At 38.7% G+C, this 7,979-nt stretch overlaps 1 long non-coding RNA gene across 1 annotated transcript; it reads right to left on the reverse strand.

Moving 5' to 3' along the window:
* Positions 1–216: 216 nt before the first annotated feature.
* Positions 217–7,627, reverse strand: LOC306647561. Its single transcript, XR_013760123.1, has 3 exons — positions 7,573–7,627; positions 2,280–2,362; positions 217–619 (listed from the first exon to the last, which is right to left on the reverse strand). It is a non-coding gene; the product is annotated as an uncharacterized lncRNA (long non-coding RNA).
* Between the last annotated feature and the right edge of the window lie 352 nt (positions 7,628–7,979).

Here is a 7,979-nt window from a genome sequence, read left to right on the forward strand (position 1 = left end):
CCCATCGTCAAGGATGGACTCGTATTACTGAAGGGCCTTCAAACCTCCGAGAGGCCATGGCTGCATGGCACGATGTCTCCGCTGGAATTTAACGTCTATTACTATCTTGTCTGGTGACCTTTGACAAGTCTCTTAACCTTTCTGAGAATCTCTTAACATTTCTCCAGTTCCAGGCTTTGAAAAGCATGGATGACAATAGACACAGAGCTTGCCTTTCAGAGGTGGTATGAGGATTAATTAGCTAATGTTTGTTAAGAGCCATATAAATGCTAAGTATTATGATTATTCTTTACTTGTGTTAGCATTATAAAATGTCAGTGTATTGAGTGGGAGAGGAAGATAGGACCCTGGTGGAGTAATGACTCTTTTATAAGGTTCCCCTCTCTAGCGAAACCACTAGAACTGTGTTTAGTTTCCCTGATTAACAGATTCATTATTGCCAGGAGATAGCAATTAGCTCATTTGAAATGATACATACAGCTATAATTTAGCGTTCTATATGGACCAGAAGAATCAGAGAGAGACCTCACATATAATCTGCAAATCATTAAGTAGGGGCGTCCATGATTGCTCCTTGAGGCATAAGGTCCATGTCCAGCTGCTTTGAGTTAAACGTGCTCTGCACAGGAAAAAGAAAGATTTAAACAAAGAAATATATAAATAAATACACAAAGACAAAGGGGCATTTTAGTTGATAATCCCTTAACATGCATAACAATATTTGACCCTGATGGGTCTCCTGTTTCCTTCACCACTGTATATATTTTAGTGATTACTGTCTGGTACTAGAAAGACTAAACTCTGGATTGTATATGCATTTTCAAAGCAATGAAGTCTTAGAGAAAGTATTTTATCACTCATATTTAGGTCAAAGATTTTTCAATAGATATCCCAGGGTCTGCATATGACCTCTGGTAAAGTTATATATTATATATTATATTATGTATATTATTGGCATTCTAGAACAAGCAAGTCCACCACCCTGGTAGGTTGCTGAATTTCTTTGTATTTGGTAATTGATAGTCAAAGATACCAACCTCGCATTCCTTTTTCATGAGTAAATAATGTTCCTAACACACTACCTCCCAAAAGACAGCAAGATAAATTTTCACAGAGGCTTATGCAGTGAAGGGAAATTAGGGGACCTTGTGATAGCCTGATCTGTTTACTCGTAAAATGAGTCAGCTTCCCATTATATTGGAGAAACTGAGAGATATTGTTAAACATGCTTCAAATTTTCAAAGTAAAAAAGACCTTGATGACCACTCCACCCTGAATAATAGATGAATAGCATTCTGTAGAGGCTGTGATATACTCTGCTGGCATCTTTTATGCCATGATTCTGCATCTCTGACATCAATACTGTATTATTAATTGACATCAAAGTGTATAAAACACCAGATGTGAGTAGTAGCCACTGACTGGCAGATAAAGGAGGGAATGCACTAGAAGATGCACTGGAATAAAGTCCAATATGTGTCAGATGTGGAAAATTAGGCTGCCTTGCACTGAAAGGTAATAGCATTTGCCAAGATGTCATGTAACTGTTTAGCTAGGGCAAATGTTTCTTTTGTACATGTACCTAAATTTTTTTCCAGAAAAAACAGTGAATGGTATTTGTTTTTTTTTTTTTTTCCTTTTCCCTCCTACAAACATCCAAATTATTATAAAAGAGCATTCTATATAGGTAAGTATGTTACACCAATCTACACACAATTGTATCATCATTTCAAGCTCAATAGGCACAAAATACATCTCTTACTTGGCAATTCCCAGATTGTTGTCAGGAAGTAGACACAAATCAACTGAAAAACTTGTATTTATTCATACCTAGGAAAGATTTCTTGTCAATAACTATGTATGAATTTTTCCCTGCTGATTTAAACAAAAGAAAGATATGAAATGCTTTGGCAATGTATTTTTGCCTTCATTTATACAGAAGTAGAGTTAATATTATATGATGTCAGTATATTTTGAACAGAGTAATACTCTCAGTACAGCTATGACCTTTTCCCCTGTAATTAGTTCCAACTGAAATTAGATTCAGGCAAAGCATGGCTTCAATTAGAGCTAAATCAAAAGAAAACTCAGGGCTTGATTTCATATAGCAAAATTGTTGAGGCAAAAAGGGGGTGGAAGAAGAGGGGATCTTCTTCAAAATTAGTTCTGTAGATTTAACCAGATGGCAAATCTTGTGAACCCTAACAAAAATGTGCATTTATTTCCATACACGCCTATCTTAATATTTCCTATGACTCATAGGGATTTTGTATTCTCACCTTGGTTGACCAGTTTTCTACTAATCTTCAAGCAGCAAATCAAAAATCTTCACAGTCCAGATTTAGGGAAAGATCCATTTTCTCTGGAAGAAAATAAAGAGAAACTTTCCAGCTTCTCTTGGAATAATATTATAAAACAGAAACTCAAGATTAAAAGGGTTACTGGAATGAATTGAATATTTGTCTCATCCTGGGTATTCTATGTATCTTTCCATTATGAAAGTGATCTATGTATTAGTCAGTTTTCTGTTGGTATAATGTAATATCTGAAGCTGAATACTTAGGAAGAAAAGAAGTTTATTTGACTCACAGTTTTGGATGCTACAAGTCTAAGACTGGACAACCCCATTGGTTGGGTCTCTTGGGATGACCTAAGAGTATATGGCATCAAAATGGCAGAAACACAAGCCATAGGGAGAAATCACATGGTTACAGAGAAAACCAGAGTGAGGGGAAGGGGCAGGATCAGGTTTTTATAACTCTCTTTTCAAAGAACTAACCAATTTCCCAAACAACTACACTATTAATTATGGTAATACTCCCAACAACCTAAATACCTCCCACTCAGCCCCACCTCTTAAAGGTTCCTTACCACCTCCCACTGTCCATACAGGGGCACAGCTTTCAATCTGTGAGCACTTTGGGGTACATAATTCAAACCACATCCATACCATAGCAATCCACGAGATAAAATTTCTTTTTAAATTCAGTTTCCTTTTCTTAAAGGATAGAAAATTTATTTGGGGCTCATGGTTTCAGAGATCTCAAGTCCATGGATGGGATCTATGGACTGGGCCCAAGTGAGGCAGCACATCGTGGCAAAGGATTCAATAGAGGAAAGCTTCTCAGTTCAAGGTGGAGCCAGGAAGCAGAGGGGGCACCACAGAGAAGATGAACCCCTCCAGGTACAACCCAAGTGATCCACCTTCTCCAGCCATGACCCACCTGCCTACAATTACCACCCAGTCAGTTCATCTAAACTAGAAGGGACTGATTAGGTTACAGTTCTCACTAATCACTTGACCTCTGAACCCTTCTGATTAACACAGGAACTTATTGGGCACATACCATATCCAAATCATAACCTATTCTTACCTGGATAGGTAACTATTTCAGCTACTAATTTGTTTTTCATTCATGGAGAGCCTATTCTAGCACCACTACTGGGGACTTGTGAAATTCCTGGAACATAAGCATGAAATTCCACACGGCATGGCAACCAAACAGGAGACCCGCTTTACAGGAAATGAGGTATTAGAAGCGGACTGGTAACTGTGGAATTTACTGGTCATATTATATACTACAACTTCCAGACGCATCCAGATTCAGAGAACATTGAAACACCTAAAGGCACAATAGAGATGCCAGCTTAGAAGAAACATTCTAAAAGGATTGCTCTTCAAGACATAATATTCTTAATACATTAGAGACTAATGGTTGGTGTTCTCCTCCCTTTAGAAATGATACCTGGGTTTGGGAACCAAAGGGTGAAAAGAGAAGGACAAACTTATCTCTCCCAATAATCCACAAGGGACTTTTTATTTCCTGCCCCTCTAATTCTTGAATATATAATATTGGAGATCCTATCCCAAGAGGCTGTACATTCCTCTGTGCAGATATCACCAGGGGTTTTTTTCCCATTGAACTATAACAAAAGCTGTCTCCAGAGTCCTATGAACTCTTGTGTCTAAGTATCAGCAGATTAGGAAAAGAAAAAAAAAAAAAAAAAGAATCACTCTCCTTACAGGAATAATTTACCCTGATCAGGAATTGGAGATAGGACAGCTTGTACATAGTAGGGACAGAGACAAGTATGTGTGGAACTCAGCTGTTCCACAGGGTATCTCTTGTGTTCCAGCACAACTATGAACACACATGTGTAACATTCCTGCCTGAGAAGGGCCTGATTATCAAGTGTTCAAATATTTCAGTTAATGAAGTTTTGGGCACACCACCAGATAAGCTACTCAGACCTACTGAGATGAAACCAAGGGTGAGGAGAAGTTAGAAGAGATAATGGAGATGAATATCAGTGGCAGGACCAGATGAAATGCCATGGTAGGAGCTGTAGTTTAATCCCATGAATCTCCTTCTTGAAATTCCCCTCAAGAAGAAAGGCCCCCAGGCCTACAGTTGTGGCTCAGTGGTAGAACGCTTGCCTCGCCTGTGTGAGGCACTGGGTTCAATTCTTAGCACCACATATAAATAAATGAATAAAATAAAGGTCTGCCAACATCTAAAAACATTTTTTAAAAAGAAGAAAGACCCCCAGAAACCATGGAGGAGTTGTTTCCTGAAACTCTATGAAAAATAAAACCTAGTGGCACAAAGGGTGGACTGTAATGACCTCTTTCACAGTATGAAAAACCCCCAAAGACCTCAGTTTTAAAAGTCTATCAACCTGCCATCTAGAAATCTACCTGTGCTCTGGCTCGGCTCCCACCTTCTCTATTTTTCTTGGTATAAATAATCAAACAAATATGTGTTTGACCTAGCTTGGATTTGGTGTCTCTCTCTAATCCAGCACTCTCTTCCCAAAGAGGAAGGCTGTCTAATACAAAATGGTTGTCATAGTCTCAGCCTAGAGAAGTTTCCCTCTGATCAGACCCCATCTGCTATGATCAAAAGTAATACTTTAAAATGATCTGACAAATATACCCCTCTACGATTCCTCTGATGCAAAAGAATGTACTTTCTTCTGAAGCCGCTAATCCATCTGGGGATAGTTCTAAATATTTCTCTCCATCTCTGAGTATTTTTGGAACTACATGAGGCCACTGCTTCATAAGGTAACACAGATGATATCTGCCATGTCTCAGAATTTCATTAAGTGACCAGAAATCTGTAATCTTTTGAGCTTCTGAAATTTCACCATTTGATATGATTTGGGCCACTTTTTTCTGCCATTTACACCATTCCCCACCCACCATTGCAGTCTAGGGAAAGAGCTTAAGTATGTGTGTTATTCTCCATTATCTGTTTGGGTTACCCATTTGGAAGGGTTCCCGTGTCATGGTTATTTCAAACAGAGCAAAGCTCCACTTTACATAAGCCAATAAGAGGTGACCTAGAAGAAGGCAGGTTCATATTTCTCATTTTTCTGTCTGCATTTCCATTTTGTTTTCCAAACCTCAATCTCGACAGAATGCAGTGTTTATTAAGATTCTGCATCTAAAAGAATCTTCCTTGTTCAAAGCTCTCTTACAAATGAAATCCATCTTCCCGTGGTGCAAATCATCACTTTGAGCAAATCCTTTTGGGAGAGACATTAAAGTGATATTTCAGTTTTATCATAATGGAGCTCCACACTTACAGAAATTGCCGAATGCAAAAACATTCTTTCTTTCTCTGACCACTTGAGAAGAGTAAGCTCTGAGCAATTTCTTGGAATTGTGTGTCCACCAGTGACAGGAACAGCAAAAAGAGTCTATTGACTGAGAAGTAGGAAAGAAAGGGAATGCTTCTGGAACCCTCTGAGGCCAGGCATTATTCCTCCAAGGGCATTAGCTTATTTAACATTTGTAAGGAGTGCAGAAGTGAGCTTTACCCCTATGGTTTCCAAGTAGGAAAGAGAGGCTCAGAAAAGTCAAGCAACTTACCAATATAATCACACAGTTCATGGATTAAAGAGATGGGCTCAAAAGCATATCATTCTATTGTCAAAGTACATATTTTTTTTCCCAAGACAAAGCAGTGCCTCATTCTGCAGTTCCATCTCAACCTTAGTCTTTTCCCTACTTTGACAATGAATATAGGAAGAAACTTAAAAAGGCCAACTTGGTATGAGGACACATTGAATGGGAAGATACTATGCCTTCTGGCAATAGCTGTAGAGGCAACTAAGACCCTCCCCTGAAAGGGAACCTAAGATCTAAATCAATGAGTGTGAAAGGTTAATGACAATGATGATTATCTAATGCACTTATTCCTACCATCACTAGTGTTGATATAAAGATAGGTTTATGTCCACATAGAGATAGAACTAGGGTTTGTTGAACAGTGATACTGAACTGATATTTATGTCTTACATGCTTTATCTTGTTTAATTCTAACAACCCTCTCATTCAGAGATACAGCTCTCATTTTGCAGATGAACAAACCAGATCCCAAAGAGTTTAATAATCAAAATTGGTCAGGTAGAAAATACAGAAAACCTGACTCCCGTGGCTTGGACAAGGAAAGCATTATTTCTCATTCAGTAGGCAGCCTAGGGTGGGTAGCAGATGCTAGTGCAGAGGGTCAACATTGCCATCTGGGATGTGGCTCCTTGATACGCCATCCCCAGCGGGTAGCCTTCATCCTTGTTCTTCGGGATGGCTGCTGAACCTCTGACTTCTGAATGTATTCCAGATAGGAAGATAGAAGACAATAGAAGAGCAAAGGCAAACAGAAAAGGGCCATGCAACCAAGTCTGTCCCTTTTTTATTCGAAATATGAACTATTTTCTGGAAACCCTTCCTGAAGTTTTATCTCCTTGCCTAAAACTATGTCACATAACCCACCTGCATTTGCAAGAGAAGTCAGTGAGTATTCCAAACTCAAGCAGAGCACTGAATAAAATCAGGGTTAGTAAGGAGTTAATATCTGTAAAGTTCTTAGAATAAGATCTGACAAAAAGTAAGTAATATGTATTTAATATATGAAGAAACAAAGGAACAATGAAAGAACGAAGCCACTGGGACTGGATATTGGATCTGCAAATGGAATTATTTAACACAGAGATAAATCACATGTTTAAGTTGCCCAGTTAGTAAATGGTAGTGTTATTAATTCCCTCCTGAGTTTTTCTGATTCTGAAGTCCTCTTTTTTACATTTTTTTCTTTCTTGTTATTATATAACACTCCCAACACATGCACAGTTTTAAAATCCAATGTGAATATGTCTGTGAATGCCATATAATTGTCGTATGAGTACTGCTTAAAATATTAGCATTATAGGGGGAGAATCCAGCTGTAAGAAATAGGCACGCCAGTCTAACCGATTTCAATCTCAGGTGGTTTCCTCGACCTTTGGTATGCCAGGCTGGAAAAAGACCAAGAATGGTGCTGGCATTCACAGAAGCTTGACCTTTAAACGTAAGAATTCAGGACTATTCTTGTAATTCTGCCACTTAACCTGGAGCCCTGTGTCAAGAAATCCCACTTGCGAGACCTCCACTGCCTGCTAACGCCTTCGCTGGTGTTTTCCACCTTGTTTTAACCAAGGCATCTGACTCAGTATTTCTAGGTTAACAGAGCCCCTGAAGATCTGGAAGTGAAAGAGAGGCACAGAAATACTGACACAGGAGCTTACCTGGCAATGTGAGGGCTGCCTGTTTTAGTAGCTTGCTGGCACTCCTGGTTTGAAGTCCTGAGGTTAGTGAGTGACCTTAGCATGCTGTGTCAACTATTGACAGCCCATCCATATGTCAACAATCAGTAACCTACTTTGTTTGACCTTAGAAGTCCTTAAATGCCAAATATCATCTTCCACAGACAGACACATGAGGTCGACTCAGGTTTGTCCTACATGGCAGAAGAGAGACTCAAAGATCAGCCCTTATAAAAATTCATTACTGATGAATATTGAAATATTACCAGAAAATTAATCAGTATTTTTAGACATCAAGAGATTAATGCCAGCTTGTTCTATGGGAGACAGAACCAGCCACTATAGAAAAGCTTTTAAAAGTGCTGATAGAGAAATTTTAAATATATATG

The sequence above is a fragment of the Sciurus vulgaris genome (genome assembly GCF_902686455.1).
Source record: "Sciurus vulgaris genome assembly, chromosome: 17".
In the NCBI taxonomy this organism is placed as follows: Eukaryota; Metazoa; Chordata; class Mammalia; order Rodentia; family Sciuridae; genus Sciurus; species Sciurus vulgaris.